Source organism: Idiotropiscis lumnitzeri, unplaced genomic scaffold (assembly GCF_059441095.1).
Source record: "Idiotropiscis lumnitzeri isolate Australia: NSW breed Sydney's pygmy pipehorse unplaced genomic scaffold, RoL_Ilum_1.0 HiC_scaffold_270, whole genome shotgun sequence".
Lineage (NCBI taxonomy): Eukaryota > Metazoa > Chordata > Actinopteri > Syngnathiformes > Syngnathidae > Idiotropiscis > Idiotropiscis lumnitzeri.
In genome coordinates this window covers 20,555-35,736 of record NW_028283808.1, presented here as the reverse complement: position 1 = coordinate 35,736, position 15,182 = coordinate 20,555, and the positions used below count along the sequence as shown (strand labels likewise).

At 41.7% G+C, this 15,182-nt stretch overlaps 1 long non-coding RNA gene across 1 annotated transcript; it reads right to left on the bottom strand.

The window, feature by feature from the left end:
- Positions 1 to 11,235: 11,235 nt before the first annotated feature.
- On the bottom strand, positions 11,236 to 13,908 carry LOC148314548 (uncharacterized). Its single transcript, XR_015841689.1, has 4 exons — positions 13,787 to 13,908; positions 12,413 to 12,582; positions 11,475 to 11,612; positions 11,236 to 11,347 (listed from the first exon to the last, which is right to left on the bottom strand). It is a non-coding gene; the product is annotated as an uncharacterized LOC148314548 (long non-coding RNA).
- Between the last annotated feature and the right edge of the window lie 1,274 nt (positions 13,909 to 15,182).

Here is a 15,182-nt window from a genome sequence, read left to right as displayed (position 1 = left end):
CAGAGCTCCGGCCAGCGTGCGTGGCAGTTAAGCCGTAGAGGAGCACCTTCCCCGGGCACGGGCGGTGCCAAGCGGCCCCTAAGTTTAACCGAATGGAAGCTCCGGAGGAGGAGGGCATGCTCGCGTCACAGTAAGCCGAAGAGGAGCACCTTCCCCGGGCACGGGCGGTTCCAAGCGGCCCCTAAGTTTAACCGAATGGAAGCTCCGGAGGAGGAGGGCATGCTCGCGTCACAGTAAGCCGAAGAGGAGCACCTTCCCCGGGCACGGGCGGTTCCAAGCGGCCCCTAAGTTTAACCGAATGGAAGCTCCGGAGGAGGAGGGCATGCTCGCGTCACAGTAAGCCGAAGAGGAGCACCTTCCCCGGGCACGGGCGGTGCCAAGCGGCCCCTAAGTTTAACCGAATGGAAGCTCCGGGGGAGGAGGACGGGCGTGTGTCACAGTTAAGCCAAATTGGAGCACCTCTTCTGCCCGGGCACGAGCGGAGCGCGAGGCTGTCAGTTATGAATGAATAAATGAATAAATAAATAAAGAATGCCACCTTTCATTTCACAGGGCACACCGGACGGCGTACCAGCAGGTAAAAGTCGGAGTAATTAAATAAATACAAAAAGAATGGCTGGGGAATAAAAAAATAATACGTTTTAATAATAATTTGGTTTTTTTGTTATAACATGAATTTCACTCTCTCTCTCCCCGTATATATATTTATATATATATATATATATATATATATATATATTTATATATTTATTATATATATTGTATATTTTTTTTAAGCATTTTTGAAGGTGCGCCGCTACTTCGCGGATTTTCAGTTTTCGCGGGTGGTCTCGGTCCCCATTAACCGCGATAACCGAGGGTTCACTGTACTCCATAAAATTTACAAAAAGCGAGGTGAAACACTCAACCAGAGCTGCTTTTTTTTAACATTTCTCGAGGGCCATGGCGAGCCATTTCAAAAAAGCTGCACAACTAACTTATAAAATATTGATAAATTTGCTCGGCCTGATGTGTGTGTAAAGTTTTACGAGTTGTCGTTCATATTTAGAACCTCATAATCAGCTTTGTTTTATTGCCGAACAGTGCAATGCCACTCCCACAACTTTTCACGAAAAATCACGAATTTCGTATTGTGACATCCTCATGGCCGAAACAGTCATCCGAGCATATATGAGGGCGACCTTGTTGAGTTGCACGGAGAAAAACATCCAAGAAAATAACTTGTATTAGCTTTTACCAGTTGGTGGCGCTACTACTACGATGTAAAATAAGTTGGTAGATGTCTTCAGGGCTGAAGTATCCTCAAATGTGTACAACTTCGAGAAGATAGGATCATCTAAGTCATGTTGCCGGAGCTTTTGTTGCCACAAAGTACAATCGGACTTTTCAGCACCTTAATAGCCACGCCTTTTGCCAAAACGTCACAAAATTCGGCAGAGAGTAAGATCATTGTCTTGAGTCTTTTCTGACTAATTTTCAGTCGGATTCGTCAAAAGGGCACCGTGCAGTACGTGAAAATTAAAATAAAAACAAATTTTTGATTCCACTTGGCGGCACTGTGTGTATAACAAAATAATAGCATTAAGATGTCTTCAGGTCGGGACGTTTTATTTACAGGTGAAGGTTTGGATTTTTAGGAGCATGTGCAGGGGAGTTATTAAGCATTCATTTATTTGTATTAGGTTCATTTTGTCTTCTTATTATTGATATTTGACTGATTCATTAAAAGCAGACAATTATGTTTTAGGTTAATTTTTTACCTGACATGTTTCAGCGAGTCTTTCGCCTTCTTCAGAGTGTCGCATGATGGTGTCTTGAGACCCGTCTTTATCAGCTGATGTTCCATGAGGGTGTGACTTACCTGTCAAAAAAATGAAAAATCAGAGCAGTAAAAGAACAAGCACAACATGAACATTACAAATCAGCAATCACTGACCACTGCAAAAGGGAAAACCACATCATGGACCGGGAGAAGGGCAGGGTCATCCGCACCGAAGAGAACAAACAACAGCGCTGGATCAGAGAGGCCATTGAGATCTGCAAGCGAGGCATAAAAACCATGAACAGAGACAAGGGAGCCTTCATCCTCTCTACCACCTGGAGCAGCATTTTGGCGGAGTGAATGGACAGCGGGGGCGTGACTTGCCTTCGTTCTTGTGACAGGTAAGTCACGCCCTCATGGAACATCAGCTGATAAAGACGGGCCACAAGACACCATCATGTGACACTCTGAAGAAGGCAAAAGACTTTCGTATTGTGACATCCTCAAGGCCTAAACACTCATCCGAGCAAATGTAAGGTAGATTTTGTTAACCTGCCCGGAGAAAAAAATCAACGAAAATAATTTGTATTTGTTTTAACCAGTTGGTGGCGCTACCACTGCGATCAAAAATAAGTTGGCAGCCGTCTTCAGGGCCTGAATATCCTCAAATGTGAAAAATTTCGAGAAGATGGATCATCTGAATCATTTTGCAGGAACTTTTGTTGCCACGGAGAATAATCAGACTCTGCGGCACCGTAATAGCCACGCCCTTCGAAGGAAAGTCACAAAAATAGGGATAGAGTAAGATCAATGTCTTGAGTCTTTTCTAGCCAATTTTCAATCAGATTCGTTAAAAGGGCACCGTGCAGTACGTCAAAATGTAAAAAATGATATTGATTGGCGCAAGGTGTATAACTGAATATAAACATATAGATGTCTTCAGGTACAGACTCTTTATGTACATGTGAAGTTTTGGATTTTTAGCTGCATGTGCAGGAGAGTTATTAAGCATTTTGTCCATTGCGGCGAAGGAAATCTTAAGTGAAAACTTTGAAGCCCCGCCCCTGTCATATAGTATTTCGGAAACAAAAAATTTTAGCCCCAGTGTTTGTCCCAGGTCTTCAGATGCTACAGACAGAATTTTAAGGCAATCAGATGAAGCCTTTAGGATCAGGGTGCAAAAGAATGACCCCTGTAAACATGCAAAAAAGGGCAAAAGTCGGACTTTCAAAAATTCATAACTCACTTCCTGTTCATATTAGACGTTAAAATATCAAATTTTTCGCCATGCCCGATGAGACTGCCAAGTTTGGTGAGTTTTTGTGCATGTTTCGGGGGTCAAAAATGCGATCGAACAATCGGAAAAATAATAATAATAATAATTTCTACAAAAACAATAGGGACTTCGCAGCGGTCGCTGCTCAGGCCCTAATAATAATAATAATAATATTATTAATAATAAAAGTAATAATATTTTCTACAAAAACAATAGGGACCTCGCAGCCGTCGCAGCTCGGGCCCTAATAACAATTTCTAGAAAAACAATAGGGACCTCGCAGCGGTCACTGCTCGGGCCCTAATAATAATAATAAAAATAATAATAATTTCCACAAAAACAATGGGGACCTCGTAGCGGTCGCTGCTCGGGCCCTAATAATAATTTCTTCAAAAACAATAGGGACCTCGCCGCCGTCGCTGCTCGGGCCCCAATAATAATTTCTACACAAAGTCCATTGTGGTGACCCGCCCCCTTTTAAGTAAATTAAAAATGGCCGACTTCCTGTAAAACCTAGCTCATTGCTCCAAGAGACTTTTTTGTAGGTCTTGGTCTTATACATACAGTGAACCCTCGCTACTTCGCGGTTCACCTTTCGCGGGTTCAGTGCTTCGCGGGTCTAAAAAATATTCGGGGGCATTGTAGTTTCGCCGAGCGGCACGACGGGGCGCTGGAGCAGTTAGACGGCCGGCGTGCGCCGAAGAAGAGCGTGGGCGAAGAGGAGAGTGGACGAAGAAGAGCACGTTCCCCCGGACACGATCGGTGGCGACGTTTCGCGCGGTTTGAACCGTACCAGAGCTCCGGCCGGCGTGCGTGGCAGTTAAGCCGTAGAGGAACACCTTCCCCGGGCACGGGCGGTGCCAAGCGGCCCCTAAGTTTAACCGAATGGAAGCTCCGGAGGAGGAGGGCATGCTCGCGTCACAGTAAGCCGAAGAGGAGCACCTTCCACGGGCACGGGCGGTTCCAAGCGGCCCCTAAGTTTAACCGAATGGAAGCTCCGGAGGAGGAGGGGATGCTCGCGTCACAGTAAGCCGAAGAGGAGCACCTTCCCCGGGCACGGGCGGTTTCAAGCGGCCCCTAAGTTTAACCGAATGGAAGCTCCGGAGGAGGAGGGCATGCTCGCGTCACAGTAAGCCGAAGAGGAGCACCTTCCCCGGGCATGGGCGGTGCCAAGCGGCCCCTAAGTTTAACCGAATGGAAGTTCCGGGGGAGGAGGGCGGGCGTGTGTCACAGTTAAGCCGAATTGGAGCACCTCTTCCGCCCGGGCACGAGCGGAGCGCGAGGCTGTCAGTTATGAATGAATAAATGAATAAATAAATAAAGAATGCCACCTTTCATTTCACAGGGCACACCGGACGGCGTACCATTAGGTAAAAGTCGGAGTAATTAAATAAATACAAAAAGAATGGCTGGGGAATTAAAAAATAATATGTTTTAATAATAATTTGTTTTTTTTTGTTGTAACATGAATTTCACTCTCTCTCTCCCCGTATATATATATATATATATATATATATATATATATATATATATATATATATATATATATATATATATATATTTATAAATTTGCTCGGCCTGATGTGTGTGTAAAGTTTCACGAGTTGTCGTTCATATTTACAACCTCATAATCAGCGTTGTTTTATTGCCGAACAGTGCAATGCCACTCCCACAACCTTTCACGAAAAAGGACGAATTTCGTATTGTGACATCCTCATGGCCGAAACAGTAATCCGAGCATATATGAGGGCGACCTTGTTGAGTTGCACGGAGAAAAACATCCAAGAAAATAACTTGTATTAGCTTTTACCAGTTGGTGGCGCTACTACTACGATGAAAAATAAGTTGGTAGAAGTCTTCAGGGCTGAAGTATCCTCAAATGTGTACAACTTCGAGAAGATAGGATCATCTGAGTCATGTTGCCGGAGCTTTTGTTGTCACAAAGTACAATCGGACTTTTCAGCACCGTAATAGCCACGCCTTTTGCCAAAACGTCACAAAATTCGGCAGAGAGTAAGATCATTGTCTTGAGTCTTTTCTGACTAATTTTCAGTCGGATTCGTCAGAAGGGCACCGTGCAGTACGTGAAAATTAAAATAAAAACAAATTTTTGATTCCACTTGGCGGCGCTGTGTGTAAAACAAAATAATAACATTAAGATGTCTTCAGGTCGGGACGTTTTATTTACAGGTGAAGGTTTGGATTTTTAGGAGCATGTGCAGGGGAGTTATTAAGCATTCATTTATTTGTATTAGGTTCATTTTGTCTTCTTATTATTGATATTTGACTGATTCATTAAAAGCAGACATTTATGTTTTAGGTTAATTTTTTACCTGACATGTTTCGGCGAGTCTTTCGCCTTCTTCAGAGTGTCGCATGATGGTGTCTTGAGACCAGTCTTTATCAGCTGATGTTCCATGAGGGTGTGACTTACCTGTCAAAAAAATTAAAAAATCAGAGCGGTAAAAGAACAAGCACAACATGAACATTACAAATCAGCAATCACTGACCACTGCAAAAGGGAAAACCACATCATGGACCGGGAGAAGGGCAGGGTCATCCGCACAGAAGAGAACAAACTACAGCGCTGGATCAGAGAGGCCATTGAGATCTGCAAGCGAGGCATAAAAACCATGAACAGAGACAAGGGAGCCTTCATCCTCTCTACCACCTGGAGCAGCGTCTTGGCGGAGTGAATGGACAGCGGGGGGCGTGACTTGCCTTCATTCTTGTGACAGGTAAGGCACGCCTTCATGGAACATCAGCTGATAAAGACAGGTCACAAGACACCATCACAGGGTTCGAAGTTAACTTTAAAAACTGCTTGCCCATAGGGCAAGTGCCACTAAAATTTGCCTTGCCCGAGTGGCCAAATTACTTGCCCAACTTGGGCAAGTGACAATTTTTTTTCTCTTGCCCTGAGTGACTTTTTGTATGACAAAGTGTCTAATTACAAATTGCATGAATTTTTTGTTCGGACAGTTCCCGCCTAGAAAGAATTAAAAATACGTTACAATCATAAGGGTTGCTTATAGAAAAATGTATCATGTATTAACACATTAATTAGGTGTCTGCTGACCCAGGATTATGTTATTGTTATGTTATGTTATATATGAAAGAGAATGTGGAATGACACTGAACGATGGAAGGTGGAAGGATGTGGAAAGATTGTGAATGACATTGAATGATTTGGAATGACACTGAAAGATTTTGAATAATACTGAATGACACTGAATGAAGTAAAACTTTCTGGGAACGGGCCAATTCAAGATAGCTGCCGCACTGTGGGGGAGGCTTTGGTACCAAATTTGGAAAGAGACCCAAACGGTTGGGTCCATTTTATATCAGTGTGGGGGTGAAACGTTGGTCTCGGCGGAGCTGTCTGAATATTGGAGAAGTTAGAAGACAAAGTAAAACAGAACAATTAAAATCACTCTTCAAATACATATTGTTTGGTGGGCAGAGCATGATTTACAGCTCACCATTTTATTGCATGCACCAAGCATGTTATACATTTTTCTGTCCATGGGATGGCGTAGTCAAGAAAAATGAAGCATCTCGAAGCCCATTCGTGTGTGAAGTATTTCCCTGCAGGGCTTGGCTGCTTTATGGGGCTTCATTTTGCCATCACTAGTTTTAGATAGTTTTAATTTTTGAAAGAGCATTTTTGTTTTAGTATTAAGGTAGGCCAGAAATGGAATGAAATGCAGAGATAGAAATGACACAGGAAAAATTTGGCTAGAAGGGCTATAATTTTCATTAAAGCAGAGAAGAAAATAGAAACTACAAAAAACATTGATGTGTACTTGTCCACTTTAAGGTAGAACTGGTTGAAGTGAAATGAGTCACAAGATTGGAAAAATAGGAAATAAAATAGAATTAACATGTTCATTTTTGTGATAAGAAATTTGTGATTAGGTGAAAAGGGGAAAAAAAAGAGAATTACAGGCTTTTCAAATAAAACAACCTAATTTAAATTGGCCAACTTGTAAAATGGAAAAGAAAATTCTAAATTATGCACAGAAAGCATGAACGTGTTGGGCAGAAGGAAGGAAAAAGAAAAGAAAGAAAGGAGGAAGCAGTAAGTCTTGTTACAAAACATTAACTTTTCAGGACGAGTTGTGGTAGCAATGGAGGATCACGTGACGTAAAAAGTCAAACATAAAAGTGTGTGTAGAAGGAGTTCTACATCAACATGCGTTTTACTCATTAGGCCGTGATACACTGACAAAATTGGACTTCAATAGAATTAATAAGCACGGGCGAATTCAAACAAACGTCAAAACTTTAAAGGGGCGCATTGTCAGTGATAAGAAAGAGAAAAGATATTGCCAGACCACTTTTCTGTAAAAACTTTCCTTGGGACGCCTCGGTGACCCCCATTAAATCCCTGACCCTTCATAGATAAAGTTGAGGCCCAGTGCCTCTCAGGGCTGTAATTTATGTGGCAGAGAAAGGTCCAACAAGCCTTGGTAATCTTTAAAACAGTATCGTCATGGCCATGGAATGGGTTGTGTATGTTGGAACTTGTGAAGATACACTACAAGATTGTATCGACAAAGCATCTTAACGCACTACCAAATTATTATAAGCCATTTGAGCAAAACAGTGACTGCAAAAAATGACTTCATTAGCCTGGGTTACTGCAGGAACCAGGGCAAAATGAATTCATTTGCATATTTAGTCACAACAATTTGGATTTCGTGGCAGAGAACCACTTAGAGTGTGATTAAGAGCTTTCACTGCTGCTTTAAGGAATCAAAAAATTACATTCTTTTCCCACCACATTCACATTGCACGCCGGCCTAATTGTCACAGGGACACATTATACTGATAAGTTGCGGTGCATTTCAGCCCAGCGTCATTTTTTCCCCGCATCATCTAGGAGGCGCCACACGACTGTGGAGCCGTCCAAATTATCACCAAACCGCGACTTGACCTTCCTCCCGACTGGAGGAACTCAGACTTGTAACACAGACCAGGTGCGCATTCCAGACTGATAAGAAGTAAAAGTGTTTGAGAACCAAGGTCGCAGCCTGAAATCAAACTGACTTTTATGCGATGGGAGTACTAACATTGTGATACCAACGGATAAGAGATTGTTAGGATAAGCAGGAAGAGCGTAGGCGGGTGTGAGCTAATTAAAATTTGGGGTTTCCCATCTTGTATGAGTTGTATGGTTACAATGTGGACTGACAGTCAAGATAAATGTTCAAGCGTTCTGTCGACATTGGGCTTTAAAAACCACAACAGGAAAAGAAAAGTTGTGCATAAAGCACGTCTAAAATAGTTATTTGTGAACGCAAAATTCACTTAACAGAAAATGACACAATTACAATTGGAAACTGCCTCGCCTTTATATCGACACAGCGCAGCTAAAAGGGAAAATGAACACACCCCCACACGCACACACACGCAGAAAATCAACTTGACAATTTGATCCCACGCCAGGGAAAAAGGTACCAGTAATTGAACGCACAAATTGGGAGAACAAAGGTGCAAACATTGCTGAGGACAGGATCAGCAAATTGGCAGATGGCAAATCCTGGCTGCCTAATTCATTGATTGGAAAAGTAATAAGAGTGACACACGAGCATAACCATGAGTCAAGAGAGGGGTAGTATGATATGAAATTGTTCCCACATACAGACTTTTCAACAAAAAACTTTTTTTTAGACAGTGTTATTTGTTTGAGATGCAATATTGTTTGGTTGTAATTCATATGTTTTCAAAATGGATTAAGTTGTTTCCGACAACATATGTTGATGCTAAAACAGTTGGAAAAAGTGTTGTGTAATCAAATTGTCAGGTTCAATCACCTAAGCATTCACTGAACATAGGCTAAATGAATGGAAGGAAGACAAGAGTTGATCTTTTACTCGCGAGGAGAACGAACAGAGGTGTGCTCAGTTACATCTCCAAATTCGTTCTGGAGCACACTCCGCCGAGCCCTCTATTTTATTAGGGAAGTCCCTAACAATACAATGTATTTGCACTAAGAGATGAAGGGGGGAGCACCAGCAGGAACATGTAAACATCTCAGACACAAGAGGAAAGACAGACATCAATGGCAGTCATCCACTGATTGAAAAGGCAGATATGCCCTTTTAGTGCTCTGGTACTAAAGTCTCAGTCCTTTTGTTTCAGAGGTGTGTCTCAGCACACCTCCTTTGATGTTGCAGACGTTGATCCAGTCTTCAGGCATCCGCTTCTCTGTGAAGTCTTCTCATCCATATGGTCAAACATGGGTCACGCTGTGGAACAATTCTTTTGCAATACTAATAGAGTAAAATATGGGATAAAATACATCTTCAACCTAACACAAATTATCCTGACATTTGGAATTTCAAGAAGTGATTTGAAGTGAAAATTATGCATTTTGTGAATGATGTTGTAACAAGTGGGACAGTTGTTGCAAAATTGACTCAAAGCGTCATTGTGCATACAGTCTGCAGGACTTGTGGAACGCACTAATGGGACTGTTAAGGGCAGACTTATCAAGAATATGAGGGAAAAAAAAGGAGACAATGACCAGACTGTGTTTCAATCACAGCAATGAGGATAGTGCCAGCCGAAGTTAGGACACTATCCCCTATCGACTCTCAGGTTCATCAGAACCACCAGCGACTGGCACATCAGTCCCAGTCCACATGGGAAACATGTTTTGCCCAAAAAAAAAAAAAAAAAAAAAAAAAGACGCAATTACTGGCCAGTGTGTTCTGATCCACAGAGAAATCACGTCCGTGTGGGAGACCAACTCTTCTTCAAGGTGCTGAAACGACTTCGTTGGGACAAGTGAATGCTGAGATGGCCCTCGCCAGATGATTGCAGTGACCCCGACGGCAGCAAAGGTCGCGGGGCGTGGCAGCTGGATCCACCAGTTGCAGTACAAGCTTCTCCGGTTTCCAGCTAAAGGCCGAGCAACGCGAATCCCTCGAACAGGAGCCCACCTGAGTCACAATATCGGACCACACGCACATCGGAACCGCACAACCAGCCACAGATACGAATGTTGAAGCCACAGAACAAAAAGATTAGATATTGTTTGGAAATTAATGACGTACATAAAGAATTTTAGCCTTGATTGGAGAACATTACTGCATTTACATTTTTAATAAAATGAAACAATTATTGATGTTATGACCACTACGAAGAATTTGAAAGACAATATATCGGGATAATTATGGTTTTCATTTTTGTTATGTGTAGTCTGTTCATGTTGCATTATTCTTATGACAAAGATGATTATTAACTGCATGTTTGTTGCCCAAATGTACCATTACAACCTGATTGATGTTGAGAATGACGAATTCGAACTGGACAATGACAAACTCGAACTGGACACTGAAACCTAAATAACACATGGACCCTTTTGCCCCTGCCCCCACACATGCACACACATACACCACACACGAAGATCCGGGAGGTAAAGACGGCTGTCCCCTCCTACAACGAGGCAAGGGCCTCCATCAAGTCGCCGCAGAGACAAGCTCTGCGTGGAGACAAGCTCTGCGTGGAGACAGTTTTGTTATTTTTCACTAGGTATATTGAAGTTTTTTTATGTTTTATTCCCAAGTGACCAACATACCATGAGAATCTCGTTCCACGCCGGAAGGGAGGAGGGGAATTTTGTCCCTACTGAGGGTTTTCGCCCCTCCACGGATGACCACACTGTTGTATGATTTCATTATGATGATCTGTCTTAAAGCCGTAAGGACATGATTTAAACCCACAAACGGGGGAATGTGAGATGGGATGAGGATATGTAAATAGTTTGTGTATTTCTAATCATGTTTTTATACACTATTTGTATCAGTTATAATTGCGCACACACACACAGACACTCACATTATTGCTTTAGCACACACGCGCACAACTGGAACACACGCACACACTTTAGTTTCGAATTCCTGACTGACTACTGTGGTTGATTGCTTCCTGCCTGCCTGCTAGAATTTCAGACAGACCTCCATTGTCTGCTTAGGTTGCTGATAAAAGACCGAACGGGTGGTAGAGAGTGAGAGAGAGTGCGCGAGATTGAACTGGCAAGACGCCTGCTTCACCTCCTGACTTCCTCTCCCATTCGCGAATGGTCAAAAACAAAACTCTAACTGGTTTGGTCTGGATTTATGCCACCTTCAGTCTAAAAATGGCGTCAGGACGTTTTAAACCTGACAGTTGCCTTGAGATCTCCGAGCTCGAACTGCCCTATTCCCACCTTGATCACAAGCTCCCATGAACCACTTGGACAGGGTTGCCTGTGTCCTTCTCGTTGATGTCCTTTGTGGCTCCATTCCTTTTCAGTGCTCCTAAAACAAAAAAGACAAGAAGCCAACTTAGTAAAGCTATTTAATGATTGTGAAACCTTATGGGACATGCTGAAATGTCTTCACACCACAATCCCTTAAAAAAAAAAAAAAAAAAAAAATATATTACCGTATAGAACATCCGAAAAAGGCAGGTCTCGGCGCTTGTTCTTGCTACGATGTCCAAAGAGATTGTACTTCAGAGACAGAGGATTTGTCATGATGAACGCCATCATTGTTCTGACACTATCGTCCAATCCACCAATACCTGCAACCATTATAACATGGGTGTCACTCGATCCAGATAATCATCACACACTTAAAAATATTTTGGCAGTTAAACTGGGTATGATAAACGTCACAGGAAAGGAATTGTCGATTAAGTGAACAGCTTCGGTAACGCCATATACACTCAAAGGGCAAGAGCCCAACATTCTACCAAAATGATTATGATTAGGGAGGTAACGATTCACTCAAGCCCCGATTCGATTTTTGATTTTCAGTTCTCGATTTCGATTCGATATTTTAATTGTTTTAAGTTGCTGCCACGTTTGTCTCTGTGCACTCGTGTGATGCTGCAGCGATCCACAAACAAAATATGTCTATACGTCTTGTGCATTTTGAATGGAACCAAAAAACAATACACGATGCCAAATTGTACTATTATTATGAAACTGCCTATGAGTAGTAAAAGAAATACTTGTAAAAATATTTCACATTTTTAGAGCCCCAATACATTCTTTTAAATATAGAAGGGACTGAAATCATGTGAAAATTGAGTCTTTTTCTCAGTTTCCGACTTGGGGTGAACACATTCGGCTTATCATAGTTGCAGTTGACCATCTTGAACTCTGAAGTCTTTCAACTCGGCCTTCCGAATCAGGGTTTTAGAGGTGGGGCTATTTAGTGATACAGTAGGATGGTTTGATCTCTGTAGCTCCAGAATCAGGAATGTACTGGGACTGGGGTTCCTACTTGGGTTTAGGGTACCTAATTTTATATTTCAAGAAATTAAATAATTATTTATAATTTTGAAGATAATACATTAAAATTTCATCATTTTCATACCTGCATTAGATCCTGCAGTAGACTCACAGACTCAACACGTTGGACGTACTCAAGGACCTTCTGCAGCGCCTCTCTTGGTTAGGAAGCTTTTTCTCTGTGACAATCCATGGGGAGGTGTAGATGGTACTTCGTCATCACAGGCTTCAGACTCGTCACTTGAGAAAACATCCCTGCAATGGATGCATAGACACTTGGGCATGAATGTCATTTAACAACAAAAGCTAGAACAAAAAGCTTTGCATTTAAAAGAATACATCTGTGATGGGGAAGCCAGGTTAAAGTGTTAATTTTATAATTATGTAATTAGCTGCAGGTTAGTCTAGTGAAGGTGTAATCACTTCTATTTTGGAGCATAGCTTTTGCTCTGTCCAATCATTGCCTCACCTGCTGAAACCCACATTCGGGTATTTTACAAACCAAAAACTTAAATACCTGTACAGCTCTCATTTTAAACTTATTTTCTCTAACCTTTACCCACAAAATTTGAATATTCAAAATAAAAGTACACAAAGAAGTCACAATTTTTCCACATTAGTTACTTACGTAGTTCCTCTCAAATGCAGCTCAACACTGCATTGAATTAGAGCTTGATAAGCCTACACACAAAACATACAAAGCACATTGTGGCATGATTCTGAATGAGCCAATCTAGCATTTCAACATCTGTTCAACTGTTGGAATTTTAACTATTATCTGACTCTATTAACCAACATTCATCCAACAATTATGCGCGCTCGTTTTGGACACTGCATTGAATTAGAGCTTGATAAACCCACACACAAAACATACAAAGCACATTGTGGCATGATTCTGAATGAGCCAATCTAGCATTTCAATATCTGTTCAACTTTCATCTTGAATTTCTATTATTTAAATAACAGGCAACATTCAACAGTTAATATGTTTTGCTTTACTTACCCAAATCAAACACATCACAAAAAAGCCTTAAATGAGCTAGTGGAGTAGATTGTATTAATTTGAGTGAAAGCTTAAGTCTTTTGGAGAATTTTGGAGAGAGATCGAGGGACACTGTGTTTAGCGTCGTAGGCCCAATGCTAACAATATGTAGCTCGTTGTAAAGGTCCTCATAAAAATAAATAAAACACACAACGCTTATCAGTATTATTAAAAGGGTGATTATAATGTACTTAAGTTTTCCCCAAAATAATTCGAGTACGTACGTTGTTGATATACCCTCTGTGTTCTCGTCACTTATCATTTTAGCATACTGTGTTTTAGCTAACGCACCAAGCAGTTTTCCAACACAGGCAACCTTGAAAAATTACAAAACACATTGTAAAGTAAGTCTAAAAAATGAGAGCCAGACATTTACCCAAGATTAATTAATTAATTCAATTATCGTTCGGGACTCACCGTGCTTTCAGCTCTTCTGCCGCACCTCAAAGACCGCGTAGCTTGCATTCGCTCCTTTTCTCACAGTTTGAATATGCTGCCTTCAAAAGAATCTGTAATTTTGACAACTCCAACTTGAATCTACAAAAATCAAGCAATAAGGTAGAAATAACTTCAAATATACTTTGAATAAAGATCTTTCACAGCATACAGAATTAATAAAATAACATTAATTAATAATGTTGATTTTGTTTATTAAAAAAAAAGTAACTGTGTTGACTGTTGGATGTGGCTGACGATGCTGGACCTGCCTTGTCAAATAGTTCATAGATGACAATCTTAGCTGTCTGGAATATTATAAAATGTTATCTTGTCCCTTAAGGGTTATTAAGTCACAGTTGGGGGTACATGTAAATTCACAAAATATAACGTCCAGCCTTGTTAAATTTAGCATAGATAAATACATGAATTTAATTTTAATTTTAATAAATCAATCAATCCTCTGTACTGCTTCTTGTCCTCACAAGGGTCCCCGGGAGTGCTGGAGCCTATCCCAGCTGTCTTCGGGCAGTCGACAGGGTACACCCTGAACTGGTTGCCAGTCAATCGCAGGGCACACAGAGACAAGCAACCATCCGCTCTCACACTCAGACCTTGGACCAGTGACCAATCAACCTATCATGAATGTTTTTGGAAAGTGGGAGGAAACCGGCGAAAACCCTAGCAGGCACAGGGAGAACCTTGCACTTCTGTACTGTGATGCGGACTTGCTAACCAGTCCGCCACCGTGCCGCTTGTTCTAAAGAGTCCCAGAAAATAAAAACACCCGTCCCTTAGTCAAAAGCGGAAAAAGTCCAACAACAACCCGACCATAATTTGCATTGTTCCATAAGTTAAATCAATGTCAAACCTAATAAAAGCTGACTTCTGGTCCTCAAAAATCCTACACTTATTTTAGTCCTTTCACAATCTCGCAGCATAGGCTCCATGGCCATGTCTCTATCGTTTTGGCATCCATTGAATAGTTCTACTGAGAATAGTCTTCGGGTGGTTACTATTAGCATAGCATGCATTAAATATCAAAAAGGCTCCAGAACAAATTTTCAAACCCATGCCCGCTTAGCTCATCCATAACCCATACAGGACCCAGACATGGTTGACCAGCTCTAACCTATGCCCACTTATCCCACACATAACCCAAACAGGACCGATAAATGGTGACCACTTCTAACCCATGCCCACTTAGCCCACACATAACCCAAATAGGACCCAGACATGGTTGACCAGCTCTAACCCATGCCCACTTGGCCCATATACAGCCCATATGAGACCCTCACATGGTTGACCAGTTCTAACCCATGCCCACTTAGCCCACACATAACCCAAATAGGACCTATAAATGGTTTCAGTAGTAGAT